Raw genomic sequence first — 16,572 nt, forward strand, 5'->3', positions numbered from 1 at the left:
AACAATTGGTCTGATTTTTCAGAGGTGCTGAGCAGCACCCGTCAAAGTCAACAAGACTTGTAGCTGCTCAGCATCTCTGGGAATCAGGCCAAAAAGGAGCAATTAGATATTCCTTAGCACTTTAATGGTCTCAGGTCTGGTTCTACTGCCTCCTATTATTCAGTGTATTTACAATTTAAAAAAACATTCCACTCTGCATCTGCTCCCGCCTGCTCTCCTCCTTATATTTCCTCCCTGTTCTGTGCCCCTGCATCCCTACTGTTCCCCATTTTACCCCCTCCAGCTCCCCACCAATCTACCTCCTGCACCCCCTTCATCTCCCCTACTCCATCTGTTCTGCCCCCTCCAGCTCACTCCTCGTTCTCCCCCCTACTCCACCACTTAGTGCCTTGGTTTTGACCCCTCCCACTTGTCCCGCACGTTTCCCTAGCTCCGCCCCTCTTCAAGCGCTGCAAGGGGGCGGGTTCGGGGCCGCCGAGTGGGCGGGGCTGTGGGGAGGGGGCGGGGCTCTAGGGGAGGGAGGAGGGGGGGGAGCGCGGCACAACAGCTGCGGGCGGAGGGGAGTAATTTATTACAAACAGTGGCCTGAGCGCGCTAGCGCAGCGGACTCCGGGCTCCTTTCAACAGCACCACCGCGGGGCGGCTAGACCCGCCCTCCCCCTCAGGATGCCGGCTGGGGAGGCGGCTCGCTCCCAGGTGAGGGCGCGAGTTCAGCTGAGGGCACCCCCAGAGGGGTCAGAGCTGCTCGGTTGCCTTGAGGAGATGCAGCCCTCACCCCCCGCCCCCATGGGGGGGGAGGGGCTCAGCCCATCTTGAAGGGGGGGGGGGAGACTAACCGCCTCTTGAGTCGGGGACAGAGCCCCCACCGTGAGCAGAGGCAGGTGGGGAGGGGGGTGTTTTGCATCTTGAATCGGCAAGGTGGCCCATCACCGTGGTATCTTGGCGCCTTCTTTCCCATGGAGGTGGGGTAGGGGTATTGGCCCCTCCCCAGGTGGGGGGGGCAGGTATGTCTGTGGGGGGACATAACCCTCCCCCCCACCCCACAGACATGACGCCTGAGCAGAGGCGTAAAGAGGGTCAGGTGTGTGGAAGTAAAGCACAACAGTCCCCAATCCTCCCTGCTTGCCTCTCTCCTTTCTTTCTCATTCAAGCCCCAACTCGTGTGAGTGAGAGAGAGAAAGAGAGTTTCATCCTCCACCAGGCAATGGAAGAGAAGGAACACCAGCAGGTAAAGAAACTGCTTCTTCCCCCCACCCCCCCTCACCCCATACACTCTCCAGGGTCTGATCTTCATCCCAGAACCCCTTGGGAGGGAGGAAGAGGAGAAAAAAGAAAAGGCAGATGAAGAATGAGCATATCTTCTTTCGTCTCTTCTCTCCTACCTATAAAGTTGTCGCTCTCTCTGATTTCCTTCTTTGCTGCCTGGGATCACCTCTTCCCCGCCCCCCATTCTCCCTCTCCCTCTGTGTAAGTAGGTGCTTCAAACTTCCATTATATACCTAGGTATTTGTTTTAAATATTCAAAATGTCGACCTTTTTAATCGGTGGGGGGGAGAGAACATTTCTTTGTGAGTCAGGGATGTTCCTGGAAGAAGGGTTTGGTTTGTAGTGTGTGTGGCTTATCGGGGGGCGGAGGAGAAGAGATTTGGTAATGAAAAGTTTATTGATCAGTCTTGTCAGTTTCTTTTTGTTTCATCTTACTGCCTGATATGTGAAGTCTAAGAGCCTCCAGATCATTTATCTGGTATTGTGTTTTTTTTTTTCCTTTCTTTAAACTAGGGGAATAGGAGGGTTTAAAAATAAATAAATAAACCCCAACTGGTTTCTACAACAACAAAAGACGTTTCCAAACGAGGACAATACAATTCCTTAAGTGTTTGGAGATTTGATTTCACTCCCGATTCTTAATATTTGTTGGGAGGTATTGGATTTTTTAAAAAAAAAAGTTATATTTTTTTTAAAAAATTTAAAAAAAAATATTTTAAAAAAAGTTTTATTCCTGGGCATGTGTGATTTTTGTTTTTGCCATTTAGAAATTCTAAAGCCAAAGCAAGCTCTTCTGTATGCGCGCTAGTGAGCCATCCCATAAAATATGGTGTGTGACTTCTTGTGTTTGAACTGAAGTGTTATAGTTTTGAAGTGGTGGCCAACAAAATCTCTGTTGGGTTATTGATCTACTGAGGAAAGGCGTTTGAATTTGAAAAGGGTTTAGTTTAGGGTTTAGTGTGTGTGTGAAGTTTATTATTATTTTTAATGTATCGGTAGTTTTTTATTTCTAAAATGACCTTGAAGGTTTTAAAGCTACATCAGTTTCTACTCGGTGTGTTTGAGGGGAGGCAGCACTAGAAGGATCTATTGCAAAGCGAAAATAGAAATAGGAACTAAAGTAGATGCAGTGAAATGTTTTCTCATAGAAGTATGTGAAAAGGGAAGTTTCTGTAAGTCTGTATGAGAAAGAACGGGGAAATAACGCAGTTTCAAATGCAATGAGAGAGGATATCATTCTTCACATTTTATTAGGCCTTTAATGCAGGACTGATATGATCTGGGAGATGCAGAAATTAAAACGCCTAACTACAAGTTGAATAGCAAGCGTTGACTTGCTGACCAATGCTTACATTGTTGGGGGCTGGTTTTGTGTCTGCAAAGGTAGTAGAGCACAGGGCTATGACAATAGCTTGCAAATGCTTTCACGCCATGTTTTATTACTCTTATGAGCTCTTTTATTAACTGTACTTTGATTCCTAAACCTAATACTCTAATTTGTGATCTAGTTAAACATTTTCTCTGATAATGTGAAGGCGCAATTCCAAATAAGTAAGATAAACTGCATTCTTCAGCAAAGGGGGAAGGGTGAATTCCCCCCCCCCCCCACTAGTTTTGTGAACTGATGAGTCAATATTTAATATCTGCTGTAGCAATGCTAGTGTGTGATGGATCATTAATGACTTAGTTAATCTAATATTAACGGTTCTTCTAAATTATAGAGAATACTAAATCTCTGATTTAATGCTTGAAATTCATTAAATCTTTTGGTCTTTTCTTTAAATCACAACACAACCTGAAATTTCAGTAAGTTTTAATACTTATAAGGAGGAATAGTAAATAACTTCAGAAACGTGGCTATTACAGTAATTGATTGATTTGACTTACAGCCAGGAAACTTCTGCACATGCTGGAGTTGCTGATTTTTTTAATATATATTTATAATTTTTTGGGGGTAGAGAAGTTGGGCGGTTTTTTTTAGAATCATTAAAGTGTACATAACCATTTTAAAAACAGTAGATCTGATTTTAGTTAAGGTTGATTCAGTTATGTCTTCATCATTTTAGAGTTGGTTGAATGACTTGACGTGAGATTAAGCACAACAAAAGAAAAGGCAGGGGAACAACAGCTGCCTTCCAGTACTGGAGCACTAGTGCTCTTAGCAGGAAGGCATTTTACCTTTTAGTATTGTGTGGTGTCAAGTAAGTTTAAATGTTAATGTTTATATTCATGATCTATCATATGAACATTCTAACAATGCATCTCATACTTAAGTTCTGTATGTTCATGTTGATTTTTGTCTTTTTTTTTAAAAAACGAAATATTTTAAGATCTGATATTAACTACTGGATCTATCTCATTAACTTTTCAGACAAAAAGTAGCAAACGTTCACCACTAGTTTGTACTTGCTTAGTTACTGTGTGGTAAGAACTTTAAGGTGTGTCATTAATGGCAGCTGACGATTCTTGCAGAGAAGTCTTGTTTGTTTTAGGTAGATGTTTTATACAGAATTTCCAGTGAGACAAATATTACTACATTGACTGGACTCATTCTTTCTGAAAACTTACTGTAAGGCCTAGAAGAATAATTTTACCATGCTGTAATCAGTTTATTTTTAAATAAGTCATTAAGGATCACTGCACATTTTTGAGGTTTTTTCACTTCCTTCATTAAACATATTCTCTGGTAATACATATATTTGCTTTTTTTTTTTTTTTTTAAATTATATTCTTGACCTACATTCTTATTTGTCAAAATGAAAAGATACTTTTGTTCTAAATAAGTGGGTGTGAAATTGTTTTCTGGGTTTGTTTACATTAAGTGGCCTATATTTTTTTCTTGTAAACAAGGTTACTATAACAGGCTTTATAGAATAGCTTCTAGGTTTTAGAACTTTGGGTCAGGAATACTTGTTTTAGATTCTAAATGGATAGCTCTGGGGTTTTTGCTTTGTTTTGGTAAGGAAGAAGGAGGGCGGGGGGGGTGAGGGTGGGTAGAAAGAGGAAGCTAATAAACTTCAGCACCTTTATCAGACCATCTGACAAAAGGTTACTTCATTTTGGCTTCCAGACTCCTTTAAACCCCATAATTACCTTCTGAACACTTCTTACTAATCTTCAAGATATTTCACTAGAGTATCTCCTTATTCATAATCTTGTGAATTTAGAGTTGCATTGATAGACGATTGATTGCTTGGTTTTTACATGAACAAAATGAAGTCCTAAGTTATCACTGTTTTGCAGAGAAAGTAGTTTAAAAGAGAACTGGATTTCACTTGACTTTCAAAATGGTGATTACTGTAAACTTTGAATTACAAGAATCTGAAGCTTTGTAATTAAGAAGCTCTGGGGGAATGTTAAGTAAGATTTAACCTTTTTATGTCTAGTCTTTCCTGTCCTGATTTTTGTTGCAGGGAGTAATGTCTTAGCACAAGACTCCTATATAAGATATAGAACACTCAAAAACAAAACAAAAACATTAACACTATTGCTAATGTGTGGGAAGAACTGCTTTTTCTCCTTACCCCTCAGAGGTAAAGTTCCTTTCTTTAGGGGAATCTGGAAGAGGAGTTTGACCTTTGAACTCGCATGCACTCTTCCACACTGCTTTCAGGATGATGAAATAACTAAGGATATTTGCCAGTGTCTTACACTTACCTTGTTTCATCTTTTTTAATGCCTAACTGTTCAGTTGTTTTTTAAATATAGTAAATGTAGCACATTTCTGCCACAGTGAGGCTGCCATTAGCCTGTGTTTATTTTTGAGACTCCTGATTAGAACGTCAGGTGTCTAATAAGATACTTGTTTCTGCTTCACATAATTACATTTGTTACTCCAAATTGTCTCAAACATGCCATTTACTTGTAATGAACTCCTGAGCATTTCTAAGGACTCTCTCACGCTTTTTGTCACTGAAAGTTATCTTTAAAAAGTTCAAGAGTTTTTTTTCTATTTCACTAGCAGGATTAGGGCCCCATTGTGCTTGTTACTGTACAAACACTTAGAAGGACCTGGTTCATGACCCAAGAGCTTTACAACCTGAGATACAATGTGGGGAAGAGGATATGCATAGTTTAAGTCTAAAATATGTTTTTGTTTTTAATATATTAAATAAAAATTGCGCTTCAACTATACCCAACTGCTTCTCAGCCTGTATTTAGTTGTGTAATTTCTTGTAGGTGTCATAGAAGGAAGTGGCTCTTGAAGGTTTGGAATCAAGTTTACTTTACAAAACAAACTGCTTTAATTTCATTTTTGAAGTGAAAGAAAATATTTAATTTTTCACTCCGTTGCTGATCAAAACCCAATCACATGCCAAGTTTGGTACCCATTAAATGGATGGCTGGAATCTGTCTTGGAAAAACTTTCATTGTGGTCATATGACTTGATTAACGACTAAGTTACTAATCTATTATGCATTCATATCATCTTGTTTTATTCCTTGTTGGTATATTTGTTGAGCCTAGAAAGTGATGTGAAGTACCGTTTTGATTTGAAATTAAGCTGGTGGTAAGGTGTTTGCAGCATATGTGTTGGGTGAGGAATCCTATAAGAATGAATACAGGTGAGAAACAGGTTAAAAAGATAATTTAATTAAGTAGAATGAGTTAAAATCATTACAGAAGATTGGATCAGTTATCAAATGGCCTTTAAGTGGGTATTTCAAGAAAAAGCATAAGAGAAAATGTCACAATTGGATACAATATGTAGAATATTTGGGGAAAGCCTATTTTGATAAATCATGCTTAGTGACTTGGGTGGATTTCTAAATATGGGATGTAAATGAATAAATGACCGGATAACTATTTTCCTAATAGGTACTGTAGATTTTGTGCAACTAAAAGTATCAAAGTCTAATTTTGTTTATGCACAATGGGCACTCTAACATTTTATTACACAGAAAAATGTTTAAGTGCAATTCATCGCTTATCACATTGTATAAACTGCATATGGAAAACTGAAGACTCATCATTGTCCTTGTATCCCAACTTTACTTTATATATAGTCATGTTTGCCTAAAACAGGTGTTGGGGAAATTCCTAATTGATGCCAAGCTTTTTTTGAGAGGTGTGGTGGTTTGGGGGGACGGGATGTACTAAAATCCACAATCTCATTTTGAATATGGTGTCGGGGGGAATAGTATAAGCTAGAGCTGAGGAAACATGGTTTTAACTGGTTGTTGCGATATTCATTCCTCCCCCCTCCCCGCAAGTAAAATCGAACTTCAAATCTTAAATTGCTGTCTAATGCTTGTAAAAGTCGACATTTTTGGGGCCTTTCTTTTAAAATCGTGCTCTTGGAAAATAGTAGACAGTGCAGTTTAGCTTTGTAAGCTTGACTTCATAATATAAAGCTGAGAACTCTTACTATTCTTTTATTGCATATATCCATCAGTTTGACACTAGAAAATTGATGCCTCTGATATGCAGGGCAGTTCAGAATGATCACATCTATATCTCTGTAGAACAAGGACAATCCATGAATTTCTGCTATAAGATCTCCTTCCTGGGTAGAAAAAGAAGGCCACTAGATGTGTGTGACTTATAGCTACGTTTCTAGCATGTTTCTGTTTTCTTAACATGATCAGTCTCTCACCCTGTAGCTGATTTGTGAGGGAGAAAGTGTCTGCCTTAGAGACCATGCACTTTTTTTATGGTGTAGCCAGAACACAATTTTGGATAAGCCTTGAAAACCATAGGTCCAAATTCAGATGGTGTATGAAAAATGACCCCCCCCCCCCCCCCTTAAAGCTTCTTGTTTGAGTGCATATTCTGCCTCTTCTCAGATTTCTGTTGAGGAAGGGGTCTGAGTTGCAGTCAGATGGCAGTATTGGGAGGAGATTAGTATCTGCCGACAGTGGTTCCTCCACAGGCGAAAAGTAGTTTCCCAAGGCAAAGAGTAACTCTGGATACTCCTATGACCTCTTTAGCTGTACAGTCTAATGGTATGCAAGTTGCCCCATACTAGGAGCTCTGGAGAAGCTCTTGGATACCCTTGGCAGGAAAGCAGTTGTCTCTCAATAGAGTAGTAAGGCTTTGAGCCCAGCTCAGAGAACTGCAGCTTACCAACTCTACCCACTGAGTGAGACTAAGCAGGGCTAACACCTTATGGCTAAGAAGCAGAGAAGTCCAATCGTGTTACATCCTTGTAAAGGATATTTCTCCAACTGAATGAGGAAAACTAAATATAATACACTCCATGAAAGATCAGATTTAAATTTTCTTGCTTCATCAAGGCTGCCATGTGTGGAGAGAACAATATAGCTATTTTGAAAGGTAAAGGCTTGGTCCTGGTTTAAATGCGTGAAATTTTTTGACTTAATAGAATTGCATCATCTCATGGTAGCAGTGAAATGTTTCATAGGACTTATAAACAGTGATCAGTATAGTGCTTTCTGATGATTCTTAGTACATGTATTCGCATCTTCATGATGCCTAAAGTATACTTTGTTTCATGGACTATAAGAAATCCTTCTCTCCTTCTGCCCAAATCTGAGAGAAGGAAAAGTTGGCAGTCAGAACAACACTTGTGAACTTTAAAAACAAATCCTTAACTTGTATAATTTTAGCCAAAATACCAAGAATTGGACATTGACATTCAGTATTGCTCAGTGGATACTAGGATGCAGAAGGGAAGTTTGTGCAAAATTGTGCAAGTCTGTAACTTCTGATCTTCCGGGTTAAGAGTCATTTCATCCATTGAGATGCAGAAGTTGTTTTCTCTCAAAACATTAAAAAGAGATTCCACACAGAGGTCTCTGTTGGGAATACCTTCAGAGATCAAATACTTGTTTCTATAGTATAGACCCCAAAATGAATGGGGGAACTCATTCTCTGCTAGTTATTTCCAATTGGAGGACATGGCTACCTATAGGAAAATGTCTTTGACTTGCATTTATGTAATCTGGTATACCCATGAACTTTATGTAAAATTATAGTGTAAAAAAAAAAAGTGGATAAGTTCACTAACTGTATTCATCAGTATTAAGAGATGTTTGAATATTCTTCTTTATCCTCCCTCACCTTCAGGTGCATAGTTTCCACCATGTCTTTGCTGGTTGGTTCAGGCTTCTGAGTGTCATATTGATGGCTTCTTTCTCTATTCTTCAGTATGTTTCATTTTCCTCTTTTCAGGTGGTGTCCATATTTCTTGCCTTGGAAACCATGGTAGTGGAATCCTTAAAGCATGTCCTAAATATGTCCATTGTTGTCTTACCATATTTGATGCTTTAGATTGTTTGTTCTACTTAGTTTCTGGTGTTGCAAAAAATTCTTTTCAATAGATTCCAAAGATCTTGCATGAGCATTTACTTTTGAATCAATTGATCTCATCAATTTCTGATGTAGATTTCCATGACTCTGCTCTATAAAGGAGAGACAGACATGATGCTGGTGTTTAAAAATTCATATTGGCTCTTGTATAATGCATACTGTGGTGAAAACTTGTGTGTGGGTTGGCTTCTGCTCCCTCATATCCGTATCACTTTGGCAACCCAATGGTGTCAGACTGGACAATCTAATCATAGTTTATTTTCTAACAGTTCTTGCAAAAAAGAAAAACTTGAACCACTCTTAAGGGGGTTGGTGTTGTTAACGAGCTTTTAAATTTTGTTTCTAGAGAAACTTGCACATGGAGGATTAATTGTAAGACCAATAAATAAAATTCAACTGTCCATGAAGCTTAATTTTATAGTTTTAGGGCTGTGTTTATTAGGGCTTACACAGCTTTTAGCAACATGGCTGTGTCGCCATAGCTGTGCCACTAAAAGTTGCATAGTGTAGCCGCTGTTTGTTAGCTCTCCTGCCAACAAAAAAAACTTTTACCCCTAAAGAGCAGTGTTTGCATTGTCAACAGGAGCGCACTGTTTGAGCATTTAAAATGGGGTCATACGTTGTAACTTTTAAATTGAAAAAAAGACAGTCTTTTATTGTGATGTCTTCTGCAGCTGAACCACCTCCTATCCTCAAATACCCTCTTTTCTCTACAAGTGCTCATATTGTTCTTTATCATACAAACTGATCTGTAAAGATTTTTTTTATTTAAAAGGACTTTTGTGGAATTAAACACATGGCTTATTTGAAAATCACTTCTTTATGTAGGTGAGAAGAATGTGTCAGTAATTAATGAATTAATTCATTACACAAATATAGGGTTGGAGTGTGTGAGCAATACTGTTTACCATGAAAAGAGAGCCTACATCTTCTCCCATTATAAGCCCAAATTTATGTAAATACTAACATTTGAGAAAGTAAGACTCAAAAGTTACTTTCAATTTCTTATTAAATACTATTTTAATAAATACTCATATTAAATAAAAAAGTTTATATCTTTCTTTCTGCAAAGTTAGTTTTTTAAATATACTGACCTCCTGAGTCTAACTTTCAAGCCGTTTGCTTAAGTCATGCTGCTGGTGTCAAGTTGACTGTTGCATGGGTAATGACGTTTGTCCTTGATACAGTAAGTGTATGCTATTCTAGAGATTTATGCTGCTGCTGTTAATGCTTACAAGATGAAGAAAGGATAACATTATATCCAAAATGCATGAAGGTTTTTTTTTTTAATGTTTTGTGGTATGGGCGATGTTTGATTTCTGTTTATCTGGAGTTTTACTGCAGAAAGCAGGTTGTGGATTTGCCATCAGGATCCAAAGAGTGAAAAGACAAACTTGGAATTAAGTGCCAGATAGACATTTGGTTAATATTCTTCTTGACAGTGTGATCTACTTTCTAAATGTAGAATGCCAAAATCTTCTTCTGGCTAACTCCTTGGACTGTAAATGAAATACCTATGAGCATTCAATATGATATGCATACAGTCCCTTGAACAATGGACTCTTGATAACTGATTAGGACCTCCTGGCACTATACAATACAGATAATATACCCTTTTTTTTTTCACTTGCCCGTTTTGAATTCTTTAAATATTAGTTTTGGCTACTATTTGGGGATACTTTATAAACTTAATGATCTTTAATAATTAGTAGTAATGTGGCACAACTGGCTTTATAACAATCATGTACAAGTACAGTAAACAATATGTTCTCAGAGGTACTCCAGAAATGTAGGTCAAACTGAGCCTTGGCCTAATCGGGTACAGTTCCATTGATTTCAGTGGAGTTGCATTTACTCATGCCTGGGCTGTATTTGGTCCATTTGTACCTGAATATCTATGTAGCATAAAGTGAAGTTTAAGTAGGGTTACCATATTTGAACATTCAAAAAAGAGGACACTCCACGGGGGGCGGGGGTTTGCTCATGCCCCTGCCCCCTCCCTGCCCCATAGGATCTCTTCCCCAAAGGCCAATCGGCACTTCCCAATCTGCTGTCTTGTGGCATGCAGGAGGCTCTGGGGGGGAAGAGCGAGGGCATGGTAGGCTCAGAGGAGGGGGTTGGAGTGGAGGCAGGGCCTGCGGCAGACGCAGGGGTTGAGGAGTGATCACCTCCCAGCACATTGGAAAGTTGGCACCTGTAGCTCCAGCCCCGGAACCAGTGCCTATACAAGGAGCCACATATTAACTTCTGAAGAGCCACAGGTTGGCCACCCCTGCTCTAAGAACAACCGCTTGGTGACCGCTGCTCTAGAAGGTGGATTAATTCTGTCAACAGTGGAGAAGCTTTCCTTCACTTAAGTGCAACAGCAGGCACCAATGCACCCTTTTAAGCATAGACCAGTTGTGAGTGTCACAGCTAAATACAAGATGAAACCGATTGCTTAGCATAAATAGTTAATACATTTCAAGTGACCATTTAAGGTGAAGTGGCCCGTTAACACCCTGATGAGAGTATTAGGCTGTTTAGGCTCTCAAAGTTATATCCAATAAACAACTAATTCTAATAAAATAGAGCATCGGAGATGGAATAAAGTGATATCAGTAGTTTATCTGTGGATTCATATTAGTAGCCAGTAACATAAATGGTACTGTTTTGGTAGTGCCAAAAACATTCAGTTGCTTCAAATTACTAACAGGATTTTTGTTCAGTGCTGGCATTATAGAGGACTTTCAAAGCCCTCTAAGTCCATATTAAGGTAGCAAAACAAGCTCAGCATATCAAAGAAATATAAGACATAATAGCTGAATCCAGCTCTTGGATTTAAGGGTCTGTTAATTTTAACTATTTTTGAGGCACTCTCCTGTATCTCAGCTGGGAAAACTAGAAGTGCTGGTATGGTCTTGGTTTTTAAACAGCTGTTGCGGTGTTTGTGGGATAAATAAAACTTTAATAGGGCTATTGATTGTTGTTTCTGCTTTAACTTATTATGTATTGTTCAACAATACATAACTTTACTGGTAGCATAGTATAACAAAACTATTTTAGTACTAGGCACATAGTCATGCCTCCTTTTCTTCAGCTAATCTTTGTGTGTGTTAAACTATAACAGAAAACTCAAAGGATGGTCGTATTTGACATGTATCTTGGGGTGGGGGGGGGAAGCATGTTGACTTATAGATAGAGAATTTTGAAGCAGAAAGGAGTAACAAGTGAAGTGAAATGAAATTTGTCCCATAGGTCATCTCTAAAAGAGCCTTTTTGAATACAGTATAAAATAGTTTGTGTAACTTAATAAAAGGAAATCAAGCCTCTTCACTAGTCTTTCATAAATGCTTTGAATGTCTTCTTAATTAATGCATTTTTATGTAGCAGCCTTTGTTGTTGAATCTAGGTTAGGTAACGACAACTAAAGTGAAAACGCAGTGGTCTCAGCCATTCATAACCATAATCCTAGAATATTCATCACCATAGAATCTGGGAATCACTATAAACCTGTAGACCTGATTTGTTTGTCTAAGGGTCACATAAGCAAATGTGTTGTGTTTGTGCACTAAAGTTTGCTAAACTCGGGCTCTGGTGGACTTTTGAAGGAATCAAGTTCAATAGGGAGCATCCCTCAGGTGAGAGTAACTTGCTGCTGCTTTTGAACAGTAAAACTGTTTTCACTGACCGTTCGAAGAATCTTGCTTAGCACATCTTATCTTCTGGGATGGATGGGTGATGGAGGCGGTATCAGTCTATAAGGGAATTTGAGCTTTGACCAGATATTGAGAAACTTATTAGGGTTTGTTTAGAAGCTGATGGGAAGGGATGTCAAGAAGCCCAGATTCCCTTTGCTACTCTGCTGTGAAGGTAGGAAAATACATATTTATCAGCTTTGAACTCAGGTTTCAAACTTGTAACTTTTCTCCCCCACCTATTAAAAGTAAAAACTTCCATTCCCCACTCCAGAGACTTCTACTGCTCAGAGGCTGCTGGGTCATTATCACTTCTCCCCCAGCCTCTTTGCTGCAGTGAGGAACAGAAATAGTGAAGAGAACTTAGCTACTGTAGCCTTTTCTTAGGGCAGGTCTACACTACTGCTTATGTTGCTCAAACTTACGTCGCTCAGGGATGTGAAAAAGCCACCTAATGAGTGACGCAAGTTACAGCAACCTAAGCACTGAGTAACTTATGCTAACAGGAGCATTCTCTCCTGTAGGCATGGAGCATCTTCCCCTGTTGTGCAGCAGCTGTGTCAATGTAGCGCTTCTTGTGCAGACTAGTCCTTAGTCTGCATTTTGGCATTCTAGTCAAGAGCAACTCCTGTGCATATCTAAACTGCAGCTCATAGCTTTCCCCCAGTTTTAAACTGATGTGATTCTTGACCGTGTAAATGCTGCCCAAAGGATTCTGAAGAGCTGAAGTGCAGGGAAACAGCATTTTTAGTCCTTGACTCTAAGACCGTATTTTCACTGGGGGAAAAACTTATTTAAAAAAAACAAAACAAAAAAAACCCCACACATTAGCTCAAAGTGGTTAAAATCCTACCCTGGCCAAGGCAGTTTGTAGTTTTCACCTGTTAGCAGGTTACAGCAGACAACAGTTTACCATGCCCAGCGAACACGGGTGAAAACTACAAACTTCCTTGGCCAGGGGTAGGATTTGAACCACTTGTGAGCTAACTTGTAGTAAACTCTTTTTCTTGGTGCTTCTGCTGGTGGAGTCAGCCATTTGGGGTTTCCTCCTGAGGAATGGCAGGTTGTGCTATTGGCCCTCTTGTGATCAATGTTCTGTTTGTATCAATGTAGCCTTATTCTGGAAGTAAGTACTTGTAACAGATTCCATGTTTGTCCCTCACTGACTTCCCAATTTACTTAGTTCAGTTTAGAAGTAAAAATGTTCTCATAACTGCCAGTTCTATTAAACTCAGTCTACGATCTGAAAGTCATCTATCATCACAAGTATTAATACTGTTGCAAGCCAGATTCTACCTTGGGTTAATGTTGTTTCCAGTGGAATTGCCCAGTTGTAGCTGCATGATTGGCCTTGCATTTGGAGTTCATGTAATTTTGTTTGAACCAAAATGGAACCCAATTCAGTCTGTCTCTACAGTGCTCACAAGAGTAAAAAGTAGTAATTTGTATAACTAAATTAGATGGACCATGAGTTGTGTGCCAATTCTAGATAGAGTAAAACAATGCTTTAATTCTGATTTTAAAGTACATTTTTATTTAATAATTGAGTAATTTTAAATATTTTGAATCCTTTGGGAAAGGATTTCCTTCATTGCAGTAGGAAATTGGTGCTGCTATTTATCTGAATTAATCCCTTGTCTAGTATTGATTGATTAATACTAGGTTTCCAAAAATAAAGGCATGCCCTACTCTTAAGATCTTTCTGACTGATGAAGAAAGTCTGAAATGTATCAGCCGGAAAACTCAGTCTTGTTTTAAAGCTCACCTTTCAACTTTTTTTTAATCGTTTACGGTTCACTTATCTTTTCCAGGTAGATTGAATTAGATTCAAACTACCAGAGTCAACATTCTTGGTTTAAAAAAAAAAAAGTGATCTGTGACTAGATTTCATGATCTAAAAATTACAGGTGAGAGACTCTTTACTAAAAGTAGCTGTTGTCATATTGAACCACATCTCTTTTTGATAGTAGTAATTGCGCTGGTGGTAGATAAATGTTTCAGACACTGAAATAGTAAGGTATGCTATATTTCCTCAGAATGATGTGTTGAGGGTTAGTAATGGCCAGATTTTCAGAAGTGCTCACATGGAAGCGCCCATTAAGAAAAATGGAAGCCACTAGGTGCTAAGAACTTCTAAAAATCTGGCCTAAATGTGTAAAGTACTTCGAAAATCACATCTTAAATCTTCAAAGGAGCCAGGTGCCATGGCAGTGAGTCTGAGCCTGTAGACTTGGGCTTGTGCTACAGCACTAAAAAAAAAGGTGGTATAGATATTCCAGCTTTTGCTTGGAGCTTGGACTCTGAAGAGTGAATTATTAAACTTGTGTTCGTGAAACTTCAAAAATTCAGTCCACTATTTCCCAACACATCCAGAGAATTCATTGTCTCTAAATGGTTCCAATCTGCAAGGAGTTTTTGGTTATCTTGTTGGATGGAAGTTAGGACTAAACTTGGCCCTTGAATTTGGTATGGAGGCCTTCACTTTCTACAAGAAAGTATTTTTCACAGTTGGTGAAAGCAGGTTTTGGTCTGCTACCAGTTTCATGTTGGTATTTCTCAGTTATGTAGTATACTGCAAGAAGGATCAAAGGAAAGATGGAAGGAACATCCTCTTCTGAATATTTGCTAAAATGATATGTAGATGAAACTACATAGAAAAGATGCTTTCCCTGTAACTGAGTGCTTCTAGAATTTCATTGCTACACAACAAATTGAGACTGTCTAGATGAAGTAGGTTCTTAACCCGTCTCTGGCACTGACAGCTTGATTTAGAACATGCGGCAGTTGCTGTTTAGAATGATTCTCTCATACACTTCAGAGGAACTTAATGTGCACACGGTATTAATGAACAGCAATTGTTTCTAAAATGGGCCAGTTTCTATATCTTGCCTGAATATTCACTAAAGAATTGGGGTTACACAGATTTAAAAAAAAAAAAAATCCACACCTGATAATAGCCCTCTTATCCAAGTGGCTTGCTGATATTGTGCTACTAGCTGCTCAGATTTTCAAAGCTGCCTATTCATCTATCTTACAAATAACATACTTTCATTTAGGCAACTTCCATTATGCAACAAAGATCACAACTGAGTTCTGCCACAGAATACCATCCTGTCCTGTATCTAATAACGGTCCAGGGATGTTGCTGTGTGTCACTCCAAAGCCTAAAATGTCCGAGTCCGTGTGAAGTGATGGAAGCAGCTATAAGCATGGCTGAGAGCTTTTTTTGTGTGTTCAGAATATCACCAGGTTGAATCATCACTGAATTTCATGGTCTGTTACCACCCAGTTTTCAAGTTCTTGACCATTTTATCTTATGAATTACACTTGTGTGGCATACAGTTGCAGTAAGGCTTGTACCAAGTAACTGTACCATGCAAAGAGTCTTAGACCACTGTGATATCGGTTAACCCCACCAAAGGCCTTTATTCTACAGCTAATTTGCATGCAACAGTCCCATTCGTTGTATGAAGGAGACAGCACAAATGGTGTATTACTTTGCCCAACTGCCACAGCCATGCACTCAGTTGCCACCTGTGCAGATCCCCTACGTAGAGATCAACAAAACCACCTGCACAACACCACAAGCAGCAAATAAAATTGCCCCTCACAACAGCACATACCCCTCATTCGCCACCCCCACAGATCTACACAACACACACGATGCACACAGTTACCCCAAACGCACAGTTACCCCAAACACATACAGCCCCTCACTGCAGCAGACACTACTCACTTGAGATCCACACGAATCCACACTTCTCCCATCACAACATATGCATTCACTCACGCTTCATCATACTTATCATAAAACGATAAACTTGAATGGCAAAACTGTGGATCCATCACTAATATATAAATACAGCTTAAATTACTGAAGACACTGAACAAAGCAACAAGTGGAAATATGAAATAAAAAGTTACTGGTGAATTAATTTTTGTAATATATTTCAATATTTTATCTCCATGGAGAAATTTTGTGCATAGCACCAAAATTTTCTAAAAACAAAGCCAGCCCTATGTTACTATTGTTTTAACTAGAGTCAAAATCAATAAATGAAATTTTTATGGCTGAATTTCACTCACAGAAAAAGAATTAAATTTAAGCTTACCGTGTCATAGGTTCAACCTGCTTAGTTATTACAAGAATTCCAAAACTGTATTTAGACAGGAAGAGTTGCCTCGTGGCAGTGATGGACTGAGAATTGGGACCTCTGAATTCTATTTGAGGCTCTGGAGCCATCTTGGGCAAATAACTTAATCTTTCTATCTCAATTTCACAAGCTATAAAAAGCATAAAATATTTAATTTACAGGAGTATGTTAAGGCTCATTGTTTATGGAAAGTGTTTTTTGAG

General features: G+C 39.0%; 1 protein-coding gene across 10 annotated transcripts in view; it reads left to right on the top strand.

Moving 5' to 3' along the window:
• The first annotated feature begins 493 nt into the window (after positions 1-493).
• ZNF217 (zinc finger protein 217) overlaps positions 494-16,572 on the top strand; it is a 36,497-nt gene continuing 20,418 nt past the window's right edge. Inside the window, exons 1-2 of one of the 10 annotated variants that reach the window (XM_038370138.2) lie at positions 554-696; positions 1,152-1,228. The gene's annotated coding sequence lies outside the window, so the exon portion shown is untranslated. Of the gene's footprint in view, positions 697-1,151; positions 1,468-1,573; positions 1,745-14,188; positions 16,142-16,572 lie in introns of those variants that run through there. The other 9 variants (XM_043496198.1, XM_043496195.1, XM_038370136.2 and 6 more) reach the window with 9 other exon arrangements.

Source organism: Dermochelys coriacea, chromosome 13 (genome assembly GCF_009764565.3).
Source record: "Dermochelys coriacea isolate rDerCor1 chromosome 13, rDerCor1.pri.v4, whole genome shotgun sequence".
NCBI classification, from domain to species: domain Eukaryota; kingdom Metazoa; phylum Chordata; order Testudines; family Dermochelyidae; genus Dermochelys; species Dermochelys coriacea.